The sequence below is a fragment of the Sander lucioperca genome, chromosome 12, assembly GCF_008315115.2.
Source record: "Sander lucioperca isolate FBNREF2018 chromosome 12, SLUC_FBN_1.2, whole genome shotgun sequence".
Classification (NCBI taxonomy): domain Eukaryota; kingdom Metazoa; phylum Chordata; class Actinopteri; order Perciformes; family Percidae; genus Sander; species Sander lucioperca.
The window spans coordinates 27055251-27073351 of NC_050184.1; the positions used below are offsets into that span (position 1 = coordinate 27055251).

General features: G+C 39.0%; 1 protein-coding gene across 1 annotated transcript in view; it reads left to right on the forward strand.

The window, feature by feature from the left end:
- The first annotated feature begins 2852 nt into the window (after positions 1–2852).
- Positions 2853–18101, forward strand: part of LOC116062166 (prickle-like protein 2) — a 41731-nt gene continuing 26482 nt past the window's right edge. The window contains exon 1 of the mRNA XM_031316761.2: positions 2853–3336. The gene's annotated coding sequence lies outside the window, so the exon portion shown is untranslated. The remainder of the gene's footprint in view (positions 3337–18101) is intronic.

The window sequence follows — 18101 nt, forward strand, 5'->3', positions numbered from 1 at the left end:
GGATAGTAACTAAGTACATTTACTCACTGTACCTAAATGCAACTTTAAAGGAGACCTATTATATACTGGATTCAGATTCATAATTGTATTTTGTGTTTCTACTAGAACATATTTACATGCTTGAATGAAAAAACACTATTTATTTTCTTTTTTTTTTATTTTCTCATACTGTCCATGGCTGCTTGAACATTGTTGTGTTCATATTTGTATACTTTTACCTAAGTAAAGGATCTGAGTAGTTCTTCCACTGTTATTTTGTCACTTTAATTATTATTCCACTGTATATGTATGTTTTGTTGTGTAAGTACTTTATGTAGACTTTCTAAACAAAGAAAGTTATCTCATTCTCGTTGTTTATTCGTCCCCTTTCTTTAAGTGTATTTACTCTGAATAGCTGTACTAGTTTATAATGTTGCCCTCCATCCCAGTGATTTTAGTGGAAATAATAGAAATTTGGGGAGAAAAAATAGCATGTTAGGAATGAGTGCGGCTCAGCCATATAATTATCAGGATCTTCTATTATTCGCATCTGATGGCAAAGTCTATTTTCATCCTGCAACAGAAATGTGTGAAGAGGAAATGACTTTAACAGCTACACTGCAGTGTTCCTCTTAGTTATATGGAATAGGCTCCATTTGTTCTTCTCACATGCTTCTCCTTTTCTTCTCAGACAATCAGCTATTGATTCCTTTTTCTTCACTTTCCCTCCGTTTACCTTTTTCTCTTCCTCACCTTCAGGCCCTTTGGCTGAAGTCATTTCTCCAGCCGGCCCAGAGATGACGGAAATTCATTTGGATGTGTTACCCTCGCAATAGACCACCACAGTTTGGGCTCTACAGTCGTTTAAACAATTTCTAATGACAGTCATTGAGTTAGGTTTATTGTATTATGTGCCCCACACTTCACAGATGTCCCACATCTTATCAGATTTTCTCTAAGTCTGGTACCAAATTAAATCTTGTCTCGGCCATAAGTGCTCTTCACAATTGATTTCCAGTGTAACCCTTGAAAAAAACAATTTATTCAGCAAGCGGGATGTCGATCAAGATAAATAACAATGTTTGGAGATTTCAAATTAAACAGCCATTAATGTTTTTTAGTTCTTTGAAATGGCTTGGAGGGTGTCTTTTAATTTTAAATAAATCTGGCCTGGTCAGCAGAGGGGTGCGATAAATTGTTTTTAAGGTCACAGGGATGAATTTCAGGGGTCTTATGTTGATGTTTATACTCCAGTTTTCTAAATAAGTTTTCTCACAGTGACGTTATAAAGAAAAAAGTGACACAGAATCAGGGCTAGAGGAGTTTTTTTAAAGGTACCTTCACCGATTTTGAGTCAGCATCGGTTGTGGCTGAAGACTAACTATGGAGTTAGAATATCCCCTCTGATCAGAAACGTTTTGGGGGATAATAAGGATACGGAAAATGTCCCCAGAACTAAATTTAGACCCTGGTCTCTGCAGTTGAAACGCAATGAGTTCTTTAGAAGGTTTAGTTCTAGTGGAAGTTCCTGCAGCCGAAACGTGTGGGAAACACTGGATACGTCCCCCGGACGCGTCAACAGTGAGTTCACTGTGTCCTTTCAGATTTTAATGCGTCAGAGATGCAGGACGCGTACCTTGCAATATCACAGTATCCTTGAGGTCTAACAGACACACTGAACACATTTCCTTCCTCATAAAAAAATTGCAAAAAGATTTTTTGAAACATTTTGAAACCTACATTGTCTACATTCATGTTTACTTGCTAGCAGTCTTCTTCTTCCCTGCCCCCACCTGTCGATAAGCGCAATAATATGAAATCCTAAAAAAGAAAACCGGCTCCAGTGCTACTAGAGGTGATAAACTCCACAGGGTACCTATAAGGTGGCACATAAACAGTCCAAACAACTGGTGCTGTTGTCTTTCTTTGGAGGACAGTCTCTCAGATGTGTAAGCTTTGTGATTCAGTTTTTTACTCATTATGCCCCTTGGGAAGTGTAGTTGACTTCTATCCTCAAGTTTCTTTTGTATATACTCTTTAATCTTTTGAGTTTCCACCAGTGAACCGTTTTTCCTTTCAGCACAGTTGCTCATTGTTTGTACTTATGATTCAACGAGAGGAGCTTAATGTCCATCCAAGCCCTATTCCAAAACATTGTCTTCACAGAAAATGAACAGAAATGTAACTTCTGGAACCCTGAATGCCCAAAATACCTTCTCCCACCTAACTACACAGAAGGACACTTATCAGTGACTTTGTGCTTATTTTAGTACTTTACCTTCATTTTCCTGGGAAAATTGCCGGGGTCAGACCTTATTGTACTCATATGTGGCTACAGCCTTGATAGAATGAATCATATGGCGCAGTGAGTCACACCTCACAAGTGATGCAGTGATGAATACTGTGCATTTATAATCATATTCATATGGATTTCTTCATGATTTATGCTTTGTAAGTGGTAAAGGAGCTGTTAGACCAAAAACAATTGCTTACTAGAAATTATATGAAATAATAATGGATACACTTACAAAGAAAATTTCCGATGTGTTTTTTTGTTTTTATAAATCTTGTGATTTTCTTCATGTACCACCTGATCTCCCACACCCAGAGCAAAGTATGTCAAGTCCTCCCAGACACTTCTGCATTTCATTTTCATCTCCTCAAAACAGGCATGCATAAAAACTCCTGTTATTCTAATCGGAAGCTGTGTGCCGCCCTACGATTGGCTGATAGCTGATGACTCACTTTGACAGGCTGGTGTGGGGCTGGCAAGAAGAGGGTGGGTGGATGGGTGAGTGGGTAGGTGGTGGTGAAAAAAGGGGAGGAGGAGGCAGGAGTAAAGCTCTCTCCCACAGCGTGTACGCTTGTGTGCATTGTTGTTATGAGGGCATGCTGGTTCTCACACACTATAACACAACATAAATACTTGCAAAGGGAGTCAACTTAATCTACATACACTTCCTCACTGTTTTTCTGCCTCTCCAGCCATGGCTGCCTGTAGCCAGACTTGAGGAGAGACACAGAGCTTGGAGGAGAGAGAGAGAGAGAGAGAGAGAGAAAGAGAAATAGAGAGAGACTTGTGCTGATCACAGAGGCTGCAGCCCCCAGCCTCCTCTCTGTTGCTGCTACAGTACGTGTGAAAGACAGAGAGGGAGAGGCAGCTGAGCTGGTGTTTGTCTCTGATACTCGGTGGGAAGAGCTGAGCACTGTGAGCTGTGAGCAGTGCAGAGCAGAGAAGAGTCATTCAGTCCTCTGGTATGTGTCCAGTGTGAGCGACTTAGTCCAGTCCCTGCGCATCTCTGCTGCTGTCTGAGCAGCCTCGCACACCAGGACTCTGACAACCATCCTCCCAAACAGGTGAGTCTCAACAGCCTCATCATGAACTACTCTCAGTAGCGTCGTGCCAATTTGACTTGACGCTTATATTATATAATTATGATTTGATGTTTAAAAAATCTAACAAAAAAAGACAATGTATTTTTTTAACAAAACATGGATTGCTGAAAGTTTTAAGAAATGAGGTGCATCCATCATTAGTTTTGTGTCCATAAGGATGTGACGAGTGGGGGTGTTTTTTTACTCGTATGTTTTGTGAAGGCTAGTTGACAAAGAAAAAGATCACAGGGACTTGGGGAGGTGATCAGAGTGAATCCATCCGATTTCATGCCAGTATCCCCATGTGTAAATCCATGTGTCCCTGAAACAGAAAGTGGGTGGAGTGGGAACCGTTTCAGCTCTGCTACTGTTATCTCAGTCTTGTTAGGAAACAGAAAACAAAAACAAAAAAAAACAGATGAAGACAGTGCCATCTCAGATGCTGCGCTTTAGGCGCACTACAGTATTTGATGGTATGCAGATTGTGCATACATTTTGGTTTGTAGCGTGTGTGGACACAGTAATTTATCGACAACCGTCAGGGCACTCTGCAGTTGTTTACATGTCAGATGTACACAGTTTTTCTTGAGCTTAGTGTGAGCCTTCTGTCTCAACTGCGCAAGAGAACTACTGCATCCAGCCCTAATTGTTATAGCATTGACAGGATGCCATCACTGTAGTATATAACTGTAACACTATTCCCAGATCAAAGTCTAGTCCATTACATAATAAGGTTTTCAACATACTGGAGCGATTTCAAAAACAGAGCTGACATTTAATCATAGATACATGTAATGAGAAAGATAATGCAAAGCTCTTTTTTCTGTAATATTATGTGCAAAGGACAATGTGTTGTTAATTTGGTATGAAGTAGATTTTGTTGCACATATGTCCACTGGTGTCACAGTTTTCTGATTGATTTATTTTCTAATTGCTTTGGCCACGACTGAGCTTAATCTGCATTACAGTATCTTAATTCTGATACAAAGCTGTCATTTAATCTATCATCTGAACCAAACATTGGATAATTCATCACCTTCTCCTCCTCCATGTTATATGTGACATTTGTCGCTTCTACTGTTGCATCCTGAAAATGTAATTTATGTGTAATGGCAGCTTACCGCAGGAAATCAGCAGGTCGGTCCAGATGTATTTCCTCTAGTGCACCACTTGTTGAATCAACTTCAGTTCTTTTTAAAGTTTGCCTGTGAAGTTAGTCTTAATCTGCTATGACTTACTTCAAGCTTGTATGATTTGCGTACAGAGAGGACAGAGAATTACGAGGCTTTGAATAGGACCATATGGCCGAATGAGATTTCACAGAGAGACATTGTCAATGTCAAGATGGTTTAAACCCCTGAGCCATGACCGTGATCTGGGCTGCCATTTGAGAGTAAAAAAAAATCCCCTGTGTTTGTCTCTCTCACTGTGGATGCTGCTATTGTTTGCATCTGACTGTCAATCTGTCACTGACTGTGATGTTGAGGAATCAGCCCCAGCTCCCTATTGACCCTGCCACATCCCTTTATCACCCATCCCTCAATATAGTATCTGTCCATCCATCCGCCCGTCCCTTCATGTTTCTCCCACCGGGTTTCAAATTTTGTCTCTTCACTTTCACCGAGCACCTCCCTCCACCCCGCCCCCCCCCCCTCGCTCTGGTCGCCACAGAAACGGCTGATTCAGGAAGGGTGGGCGGGTGTCTCAGAGCTCTTGCTGCTCTGCCCCATGTGGTGCTTTCACAGTACATTTCTGCTTCTGTACTGCTTTTATGGCCCCCATATGCTGACAGTTCAGGTGGCTCAGTCAGATGTTATACAATCATATCAGCAACACAAAGGCTGTTTGTTTCTTTCCCACAAAGGACATGTTCTGTGTTTAGAGCTGCATTGCCATTCATGTTCAGTTGGTGCAAACCCAGGGAACCTCTTCACTGCCCGCTGACAAATCCCTAGCGCTGGGAGATTTTTGGTTACGGTAATACTGTGCAGAATTTGCAAAGTCATTATTTATGATTCTGACATAAATGTCCATCTCTTGACTGGTCTACTAATTAAGTGTTGGTTTAATCCTGAGAGATTGCAGGCTATTTTTACTTAAACATATATGACACCCGGGTCAGAGCCACACTGTGTGTGTTTAGAGATTACACTGAGGTGATTAATAATGTAATATACCGTGACTGAGTCATTTAATAATATATATGCTATGACCTTTCTCTTATATAAGGTTGATGATGCAGACTGAGAGTGATGGCGTACAGAATTGAAATGAAAAGATGGAATTTGAAAGATATTCTTGGATAAATTACCCCTTACATCACACTCAAAATAAGTGCCAGATCAAAGATTTCCGTCTGTAATTACAGATGAATTTATCAGAAGTGGTTTTTGTGTTGTGGTTTTATCCATTTTGTTGCATGTTTAGGATAGCTCTAGTTGTCATGGTGATAGTTTGTACAGTAGCTTAAAACACTGCCTTTTAGAAAGGCTTCTGAACAGGACTTGAAACCTGTGTTGCGCCACAGTCAATTCCAAGAAGGACCCCAAGAGCTCATCCAGCTGTGCCTGATCAAATTAAAATGGGAATTTGTATCCACTGAGGAGGTAATGGGGAAGACCAGCTCTGTCTATATTGTTGTGCTCCCTAAAAATCAAGGTTTTAATCAAGGTGTTCACTGTACAAACACATTGTTGGTCACAGTCACAGTCTTACTAGGGCACACCATCTCAGATGGATTAGCTGTTGTAAAAAGTTCCTTGTTGTTTAAACAGGGATGAAGAGCAGTTTCTAGTGAGTCTGTCCAATATTAATATTAACTTGCGCAAAGCACAATTTTATCTCATCATATTTATTGAAAACGCCTCAGATTATGGGTTTTCTTTTTGGTTTTTGAGAACAAAAAGGTGTAAATGTATGCATCCTGCAGGGCTTTCTCCACCCTGCAGTGTTTAGCCATTACAGTCAGTGGTGACGCAGCCCGAGCCTCATACAGCACACTGCAGACCCGTCACTAGACACAGCCAGAACAAAGAGAATACACTGTCATCTAAGAGAAAAACTCAACATGGAAAATAACACAGCAGCAGCCTTTTTACAATACAAGGACTGTAGAAGATTAGGAGATACAGAATGTGATGAGGCTCATCTGACTACTTTTTAAAGACACCGTCCCAGGTACAACTGTGGCACCAGACGCAGCAGGTGGAACACTTTTAGATCAGTTTGACATCTATTTGTATGTACCTGTACCTATTCACTTGTTCATATGAACATGTGAGGTTGTAAATGTATGAGGAGGAGTTCACAAATGACAACAAGCTTAACGTCAGGCACCTTGATGATATCTGTGAGGCTGCAGCCTTACTTTATGGTTCCACAAACCCATAACTAAACCGTAAAGGTAAGTTTATACAAGAGAAAATCAGACAATTTGCATATCAATTGACAAATAATGAAAAGGGGAGGGAAAAGCTAGGGAATCTAAATAAAACAAAACTTGCAGCGATCCAATGCAGATTTTAAATGAATGAATAGATAGAGGTGAAATGGATCTCAAGAGGTTGGCCGACCTAGCGCTAGGCTACACTAATATGGTAACCTACCACCCCACGTTGTGTAGGTGGCACTGCAAAGACTACCTGCAACATAAAAAGCCATGTTTGGTCCACAAATCCACTGACAGTGGCGGAGCACAAAAACCCTTCCCCATTTTAATACACTCATTATCACACCTGTACAAGTAACTAAAACAACAAGTAAACACATGCATCTGTAGTGGTTATAGGGTAATTAATAATCAGTCTGCACTAAATTAAATCTTTGCATCATTCAAATTGTATGATATTGTTTAATACTTATACAAGAGAAGAAGCTTTTATATTGTTTAGCAGCAATAATGCTGATAATGTAAAATTTCAAAATAGCAGATAACCAGAAATAAAACTGTCACTCAGTGCTCCAGGAGCAACAAGATAAAAATGGAAGTTTAGGAAGCTGGTTTGTCTTCAGAGGGTGTGACACTTCCCTATAAACTCACTAAAACCCAGATAGAAGCGGTAAAGAACGCTTGTGATTCACACCAGGCAAAATAAAACTGTCTGCGAAAGATATACCGTAGAAGGGCAACACAGCAGCAGGGATCTTGTTCACTAGCATCAACCTGATTTACCATGATAATAAAGAGCCACAATCATGCACAAAAAAGGTAAACCCCATTTACCTGGGACTTCAGTGTATGAATAAATCCCCAGCAAACCACAGAATCCTGGGCCACATATTGTGCTCCTCCAAAAATGGATAGGAATAAAGGAATAAAATAAATAATAAATAATAAAACAAAAACTGTGAAAGTCTGGTGAAATTGTATATTTTTCTTATTGTCAGTAAATCCCATTAAAAGACCAAAACCAGGTTATTTCTATTGCTATATTTCTATTTTCTATTTATTTTGAGTCAATCCCACGTACACCATCCTGCTGTTGTACTCACTACAACCAATGTTTTGGAGCTAAGGGGCCACAGACAGGGTAGGGTAGTCAGAAAGTAGACAGAGAGACAGACTAACACATTGCTGGTTCTCCTATTTTAATAGGATTCTAGGACAATAACAAAAAGGCAGAATATTGCCAGCATAATCAGTTAAAATTCACAATTAAAAGCCATCCGGATCTGTTAAAAATCTGTATCTGACTAATAATAATAGTAGAATAACTTGTGGCTTGTCTCCCTGTCACCTATGAAAGAGACACACCTGCTAGCCCAAGACAAAGTGTTAACTAAAAGAACAACTAGCATACCTCACATATATGTAGTAGTAGTAGTGGTAGTAGTAGTAGTAGTAGTAGTAGTAGTAGTAGTAGTAGTACTAGTATTAGATGTTATTGTTGATATGGTATGGGGGAGCAAAAAATCCAGACTTGGTGGTACTCATAAAAAAGAATATTAAGAATATTAGCAGGGAATTCACTGCTGATGTAGGGAGATTGTTTTCCTTTGGTGAGCAGATTAATGAGTATTGAGTTTCTTCCTTTATTGACTTTACTCTTTCTACACTCTGCAGCCACCAAGATTGATTTTTCCAATAAGTTGGCCCTGCCTTTTAACTGAGCTATTCTGGTGGTGTATTTGGGGTAAATAATGTTAATAATGTGTTAAATAATATCTTAGAAATGTGAATGCAGATAACTTCTTTTCGTAATCTTGGCTGTGGACTAGTGAAACATGAATGTTTTCTTCCCATAAGCTAAAAGGAGCATACTCAGTTCAAAATACACTGAGAGGAAATCCGGTGAATCATGCTCTAAATAATGTCGAGGTGCAGACGGCTTGATTTGATTTCCACATGGAGTGAAAGGTGAATATTTAGCCTCTAACCGGTCGTTACCACAATCAAGCCTCTCTTGAAGTGGATCCTGGATGATTCCCTGCAGTCTGATGACTAATGTTCTCCCAAACGTCATATTAAAGCCTCTTAATTGGTTAGAATAAACCAATCATTAACTTGCTCATTAAAGCTTATTGCAGTGCTGAGCCCAGTGTGGCTTGATCATAGCAAACTTCTGTAATTGTTCCCAAAGCCGAGTCATGGTCCTGTCTGCGACATTATTCAGGACTCATCAACACCAATGTCCTGACTCATTTTGGTTCTTTAAAGATTCCTTGCCACTTAGCGTCAGGGGGATACTGCACTAACCTTGCTGTTCTAGCCAAATATTCCCATCTGGACACACTCTTTCTGCCAGCTGCTTCTCTGCTCTCTTACTGGCCGGTTCCTCTGACAGTTGTGGGGCCTCCAGTTCATAATGGCCCCCGCACGCACATTTATTTTGGATGAAAAGAAGAAAGGAGGCGAACTGGAAGAATAGAGGAGGAGGCTACAGAGGCACAGAGACTCATAAAGCTCTGGGTTTAAACTGGATTCACCACAGTGCGTTTCTTTAGCGCAGTAGCACTGTGCGTCTCAGCAGTTTCCACCCAATCTCTGTGTATCCTAGAAAGTGCTGACTGGCTTACGATAGGGATCACTAAGAGAACAATATGCAGTTTATGCTTAGTCAGAGGAAGACTGTTTCCCTTAAATTAAAAGTTACATCCAGAGAGGAGTTTAGAGAGACAGGGACAAACTGAGGCTGCAGGTGTATGGATTATTGTTAGAGGAGAGAGATGACATGATGTAAATGCTGCTGCTGCTGCAGATGTTGCTCCTGGTGTTGTTGGTTTGGATGTTGGTGCTAGTTTGGCCTCACTGACTGATAGATACAAGGAAACTTAACTCTAGGGCAATCATCTGTGGTGCTGCGGTGCCCTGAGGTTTAGTATTCACTCTATCCTCATACTAATGGCATCATTACTGGGCTTCTGAAATAGCATTTTGCAACTCACCACAATGTGTATGTGCACACATACGCAAGTAGTGTACTGTATCACCCATTCACATGCATACACAAAAACACACTGATGCACATAAAATACCCCAAGAAAAGTACTGTATGTGTGCATAAATTTATGATTGAAAAAGACATACATTTATTTTTTATAAATAAATGTAGTGAAATAAGTGAAATGTATAAAATAAGTGTTTCTCTGTGATCCTGACTGAAGTACTTACTGATCTATATTCCCCTACCCTTATTTAGATGACAGGGATGATATAAAAGGATGGAGGAAGTAGCACAACATGTGTCTGCCAAAAAGGACATCCTTCTACGAGCGTCATTTTGAAGTGACGTCATTTCGTTACATGTTTCACAGGCAGATGTGAAAATAAGATATGTAATAATACCTAATGTACCTATAGTTCGACATATACACAAAAAATGGCCAAGGACAATTTAAATCACCGCCTTTTGTTGGCTTTATCATCCTTTTACACTCAGATGCAGTATCCAACTGCTAAATAAAATGCGTTTCCCATTGGCCAGCATTTTAACTTATTAAATAAAGCATGCTTAGTCTGACAACAGAAGGTTTTTCTAAATTGGATTCCGTATTCCTAAAAACCCCTTTAATGGACATGATCATTATAGAAAAAGTATTCACCTTTCAACAGGGTATCTGCAGGTCTTGAAAAAAAGTCTTTAAAAGCATTTAATTTAGTTTTCTTAAACATGGCCTTGGAACGTATTGGTATTAGTCATACATTTAATTCTCAAAAGTCTTAAATATTTAATATTTAATAACTACAATGTAGTTGTACGCAGATATAAGTGTTTATTAATGCATTTATTAACAACTAGAACTTTTTCTGTGGACACCCATAAGTGGAGCCTGGAGTAAAATATAATAATACAATATAGTATAGCACAGTTGTATAATAATAAAATATACAAAATGTGTCTTCATAGGAGAAATTATAGTTGTTTTATAAATATTTTACATTAATAAACACAAAGATGTCCTTATATCTTCTTACAACTTCATTATAGTGTGTTTTAAACCCTTTACTAAATGAATGTATAGTTAATGCTAAACAGCAGGACTTAAGGTATCCACTTATATACCACGTTTCTATGATGTGCAAAAAATAAAGGAAAAGTCTTTAAAAAAAAAGAAGGAAAGAAAAGTAGGATACAATGCACTTTACTTCTCACTCCAAGCTCTTCTAGAAGGCTTCTTGCTCTTTGTCGGCTCCAAAAGGCATTTTACCAATTGGAACGTTGTTCGAGATGGCAGACCTCAATCGATTTCCAGGTCATGGAGAAGCGAAAGGACAAGGATGTATAAATAAGCAGCTGGAAAGAACCCCACATCACCCCAACGTCCTGGATCCAAATCCAGGAGGGGCCTTTGCTATGTGTGTCATCTCCCCGAAGCGCTCTCATATTTCCAGTCGCTCTTCAGTTTTAACTATCGTATAAAGACAACCATTTTCAAAATTACAGAAACAAAGGTAAATTGATTGATGATTTCACAGTAGACTATGTTGCTTTGACCTGCATCATGATATAAACCTTTTTTTTTTTCAAATCTCCAATTTCTCTTTTTCGCAGTTCCGTCTGTCTTCTCAAATCCCTCATGACTTTATCTGCAGCCCTCTTCAAGTCTCATACAATTCACAATACATGAAAGCAATGTTGGGTATATTTGTTCTTATATTTGAATGGGTATTGCATCTTGGCAAAAACACTTGATTAGGAGGGTATGGCCAATAAAGTGATTCAATAAACTAGTTTTATTAAGTAAAGGGAGGATAATCAGAGTAGTTTAGGATTAGTTTCATTTCACAAAAAAAAAAGGGAAATATTGTACCGGACTTTTGATTATTATTGACAGTTTCAATTAGCTATTTGATGCTAACATTATAGCTGTAATACTGTAAAAAGTTAGGTCACAATTACCATCATACAATTAAATGCAAAGTCAGAAAAGTAACTTGAAAAACAAAACTAAAGCCCCTTTCACACATGCACTGCAAACCTGAAATTATTACCCAGCCGGCGGAGCTGTATGTGAGAACGCAAATGTCCAAATTGGTTCGACCGGACATCAACCGCTCTTTGCCCTGCCAGCTCCCTAGTACAAAGTCTGTGTAATCTCCGATGATGGGAATGTTATTAGTTTTATAGGTATTTGGTCATAAACCAAATAACAAAATGTTGACCTGATGATGGCACTAGATGAAAGCATTCAATAATCTTAAAAAAATAATAATTATCTTTTTATTCATAATTTAAGTTGATTTAATTAAAACATTTTCTAACAAGGCAATTTGTGTTATATTTGTAAATGTAAAATCCCCACTGCACCCCAGAGATGATGTAGAAAAAGACAACAATGCCTGCTTGATCCATTAAATCTTCCGTTACTTTGAGACTGCCGTGGAATTTCTTCACTGACCAAAATTTTGGTTTCCTCTTATGAGCTTTGCGTCACTCTAAAGTGCTTTGATGAGATAAGGATGTGAAGCTGTTAACTATTACATCTCCTGTGAAAACCACACACACACACACACACACACACACACTCAAATATGTCTAACCACCTGCCTCTCATCAACCCCCTCATCAAGCAGAGTAACTTGATGAGGTGATAATATCACTGTTAATCCACTCGTCTCAGCCCATGGCATACCAACAGCGCTCCCACTGCAGGGCTCAGCTGTTCACTCAGGGCTTCCTGGAAGCCAAGAGTATAGAAAGGTGCTCACAGCCTACACCCTTCCTTTATGCCTCTCCCTCCCTGACTTTATTTTATGCACATATGCATCTTTGCTCTTTACTTGGGTTGTATTCTGTTTTTTTATTCTGTAAAGGACAAGGTTAGTGGACTTCAGAAAGTCAGGCACATAAACAAGATGTCCAGTTGTGGAAAGTAATTAAGTACACTAGTACTCAAGCACTGCTCTTAAGTAGAATTTAGAGATACTTATCATTTTATTCTACTTTTATTTTACTACTCTTTAGAGGCAAATATTTTCCATTTTATTCCATTACATTAGATAGATAGCTAGATAGCTAGATAGATAGATAGACAGATAGATAGATAGATAGATAGATAGATAGATAGATAGATAGATAGATAGATAGACAGATAGATAGATAGAAAACCACCGATTCCCAACCTTTTTGGCTTGTGACCCTTTACATAAAGAAAACAGTGTCTTGTCACATTTCAGATGTCTATGAGTTGTTTAAGTTCCATCAAAGAGACATTGCTATATGAGTATTTTTGCATTGTTGTATTGGTCATCTTACTTAAGAAAAGGATCTGAGTATTTCTTCCTCCACTGGCGATGTCTAGGTTTGATTTGAAGTGGAGACCTTTGTTCATTTTGGGGTTGATTTGTATGTCTTTACTCGCTGCTCCCGGCTAGCTCCCTAAATGTTTCTCTGAATATTTTGATTGTGTTGTTCCGTCGATGGCGGATCCTGATGACTGACCTCACAAAAGTGGGGGAGTTATGGGAATTATTTAGCTACAGAGCCCTCCAGAGGACCATCAGGAGAGATCCAGTAACAAGGAGGTAATTGAATTTGTGGTTTCAGCTAATGATTTTTCCAACAGAGGGACATTTTCCCCCCTTCTCCTGGGCTCGCAGTGTCATGCATGGCCTGCGCAGAGCGTCGCTCACGCAAGCCCTTAATCATCCAATAATGGCTTTGGAGAAGCTTAGTACCTCTTACTCTTTTGACGTGTTATTTAATAGCACTTATTAATCCAACAACATATACAGAGCTTTCCATTTTGTGTGTATCCGTATAGGCTGTACTGAACAGATGTTAAACTAGATTCATTGCCTTTGGACAACAGCTTGATTGTTAAAAACCAATTAGGGGCTAATGAATCTCAATGAGCTCAGGATACTATATTAGAACTTCACATAGGAATTCATTAGTTGTCTAACAGGGTATAAATACGCTGTCACAATACGCTGTCAAAAGTCATGCATTCAAAATTGTACAAAAGTAGAAAAGTATTGGCATCAAAATATACTTAAAGTACCAAAAGTAAAAGTGCTCTTTATGCAGAATGGCCCATTTCAGAATATATATGTAAAATGTGTTAAAATGTGTTCATCAATTTAATATTGCAGCTGGTAAGGTAATAATACTAATTATTAGCTTATGAATTTCCCTCAGGGTTCATTAAAGTCTTATCTTAATCCATAATAATGCATCAGAAATTTGTATTATTAATTTGAATCTGCAAAGCAACTAACTTCAAAATTGTACTTAAAGCGTAACTCTCGCCAAAATGCAACCTAAGGTCTTTTTGTGAATGTACCTGAGTCAAACTTTCGTTTAAAAGCATATTTAGGACGGAAGCGTCACTTTTAAGATTTACCGTATTCTCGTTTTTCGGTCAAATGGCCTTTTGAATGGGAGTGCTAGGGAAACTTCTATGATAGCCTCAAAATAGCTATTTTTAACTCACTGTAGCTGTTGTTCTTCCGGTTGCCGTCTATCGAGCCAGTCAAAAATAGTCGAGGGAGGAGAGCAAAGATGGAAAGCTCCAAAAGCTTAGTTCCATATAAATGCACGGATAATTCGTTGTTTTGTCATTAGTGAAACACAATATTGACTGACTGATTGTAGTTGAAAAAGGAGCCTCATATAAGAATGACATTTCCTCCTATGGAGTCCGTTCATTCGCATTCGGAGATCGCCTATTTTGGACTGGGAAAATGGCAGATAGCGTAAACAACAACTGCTAACGTGTTATAATGTAATTTTGGCGAGAGTTACGCTTTAAACGACAAATCCGGCGCAAAATGAACCTAGGGGTTAATAACACATGTCCGAGTTTGACCGTTCTCTAGGATATGTTTTCATGCTAATCGAATGTGACCAGTTTTATCGCAAACCGCTAATTAGCTTATAAAGCTAGTCGTCGGGGCACGGCTAAAGTAAAAAGAAATCGCTATTTCTATACCACTAACAAGGCTCAAAATAGCACCACACTTCCACAGTAGCATAATGAGGGTCTCTACATGTAAACCGAAGCATTGAGAACTTTGTAAGTGTACAGACAGTTTATTAAAAAGATAGTTTAGAAAGATAGTACCGTTCACGTATACAGGCGGGCGCCATCTTTGGAAAACAGTCACGACCAGTCAGTGGATTGTACTGATCTTTCCTTTTATAAATTATCTACCCCTAGATAGACTGACATCTTAAATTTGAAAACTGGCTGACTGGTCTCCATTTGTAGTTCAGTCACAGACACTTTCCCCCTTACACCCCTTGTCTCCTTACCTCCATTGTTATCCTCGTTATCCTTTTTATGTTGCTCGACATAATTTTCATCTCACTTTCTGTCTTTTCTTTCACTAAATCTTATTCAGGTATCTATCCTCTATTAAGCTACTTAATATATTTATTTATCTTTCCAGCTTGGGAGCAGCTCTTATCACAAAATGAGTGGGTATCATAATTGTTCCTCTAATCCCACCTTGTCTCACACACACACACACATGCACACACTCACTCACACGCACAATCATCAGCCCTGTTGCTGTGCTGTAACCCATTTAGGTGCAACATCTAGTCATTGCCCTTCAGCTGAACAGAGTCACAAGCTAATGGCCACCAGGTTTTTCTCATTAGATAATTGTGTTTTGTGATAAAGTCTGCAGCTTTGAGCTGTTAGCTGAATGGAGTTTAGGCTAATGGTAAGTGATCACCTCTGTACATAGACCAAAATTGGCCTTTTTTGTTCTTTTTGCATTGTCATGGCCATGTATTATGCCATTCCTCATTCAGCCACACAGACAAGCCGGTGTTTGTGTCAGTGAACTTTTCTGCAGCATCCTTTTGCAGTATGACTGAGGTCAGATGAAAAAAAGACTATATCAGAGATAATGGTGGCTCCCACTGGTCTATATGTAATCATACTCTTACAGGATAGTTGCCCAATATAATTTTCCTCTCAGCCTCTAATTCCAGTTTTACAGTCATGGAGGTGTAAGTGATTCACGGATTCAGTGGTAACACCTGCAGCAGCTTAACACCAAGACATACATACAAAGATTTGTTCCTCTCAAAGTCTTTGTCTGGCTTTGACTTGATCTATTGAGATCTGATCGATTTGTCCCATCTCATTGTCTGCTCCTTTTGGTACAGTCACAGTCAATTATTTTTCTTTGTTCACTTTGGAACGACTCTGGCGTGAGTCATTACATGTCCATTGTTGATTGCGCCGCTGCACAAAAGCGCTGATTTAAAAAAAAAAAAACAATGACAGAGAGTGTCAAATGAATCATGCCTTCAGTGGCTACTCTTCACTCATTTGAATTTGGTTTGGTACCCAACAGTCAGTATTGGATTCCCTTTCTTTAAACCCAAGGCTTCTGTGCCAAACAGATGTTGGTGGTGGATTTTCCACTTGCGAACAAATTTTTACAGCGCTTTTTGTTTATAGCACAATGTATGAACTTGTGGTGCCGCAGTAATGTTTAAAAGGGTCAACTTTCTGTTTTTTTTGGAGAAGACATTCTCCGGTGTACAGCTCATACATAATCATGCTGCCTCATCATGGCTTCTCTGACAAAGCGGTCCAACAACAAGGAGACTCAGAAAACTTATCTCCAGACTGAACACCAAAAGACGTCTCTTTCGTATGCACGGCACTTTACACGTGCATGGAGAGCAGTAAATGCTTCCCATATGGCAGCATCCACACATTTGTCAGCCCTTCTGCATTGGTCTAAAAAAACAAAAAATGTTTGCAGCTAGTTCACTGCCATTAAAAGAAAGATTATATATATATATATATATATATATATATATATATATAATATTGAGATTTATAAAAAAAAATTCGGGAGGGAGTGCTGATATTGTTAGATTCACACAGTGCTGTCACATCGAAGCCAAGTTGTTATCAGTCATAGATGTCAGAAAAGAAAAAGGCTTTCTCTATTGAGCCCTAAATAAATTACCTCTTTTATAATTTATCACATTGTGTGTGGATCATATGTGTGCCATTGTCATTGTCAGTGCTGGACTTAACCCACTAGCTGAAGGTTGCATAATAACGCTAATTTAATTATACTTGCCAACAAAGAAAGTAACATAATGTAAGTACTTTTTTTCTGTTGACTTTCCAGTGACAAAGCCCTCTAGCGGCACGGGAACAAAGGAGGAAGTCGTGACTGTATTATAGAGCCACAATGTCTGCATAGGCAGGCTGTCGGGGTGGATGGATGGGTCAACAAAACGTTAGACTTTAACACGGGAGACTGCTGTTCGTTTTTTTGTTTCTGATCATTCAGTCAGTCATTCCTCACCTTAACCACATGTTTATTATTATTATTATTATTAACAATGGTGACAATAGTCTGTGCCTACCTTAACTACCTTAACAAAGTACTTTTTTTTAACCCAAACCATGATCATGAAGTTGTTTTGTGCCTATGACTTAACCTTAACCATAGCATTGTCACATCATAAAACTGATTCATTTATTTATAGCTTTAGGAAGGCACTGACAAATAATGTCTCCTGCCGATAGGGGTACTTCTGGAGTGCATGGACTAAGGATGTATTTTGTCGTTTAATTTGAGAAACTTGTTGCCAAGGGATATTTAAGCATGAAAGCTAGAGAAGTGACATTATTTGTTGGGTTTTTTGTGGAAACCCCACACGTTACTTTAATAGCAGCAGTTGGATATATGGATGTGAATTTTGGGCCATTATGGAACTCAAATGTTACATATGACCCAAATAGCATGACTCTTCACCACAGGTTAAACTGCCAGATAACATAATGCTTTCATTCAACCATAAAACACTGCAGTGACTTCCCCTGCAATCCATTAAAGTAATGGAGCAATCTGGCGAACCAACAAGCAATTTAAGGGGGTTCAAGCCCTTTTTCCTCGCAGCATCAAGACGGCTCAGGGATGTGCCTGACCTCTAACATTAGGCTGAGGCTTTCAGGGCTTTTACTGCTAAAATGTTGTTGCATCACAGGAAAATGGCTCAGCTATATGTGTTCAACTCCTCTCTGCCATGATGTTTTATGTGAAGAGACCAGTGGAAAGGACGTGTACAAATGCATAGCAACAGACTCTTTTTTTGACTGCTCTCTCTCCCTTTTTCTCTCTCACACACACAAACTCACACTAACACGCACATGCACAGATAAATAAATACACGCCTGTACAGATATAGCACACATGTACCCTCTTAACACAAGGCTCTGTGGAATAATAATGGCCCCATATTGAAGATTACACCCTCAGGCAAAAGATGTAAATGGCAGCACACAATAGCAATTAGCCTCAGTTTGTGAATCACTAGGAG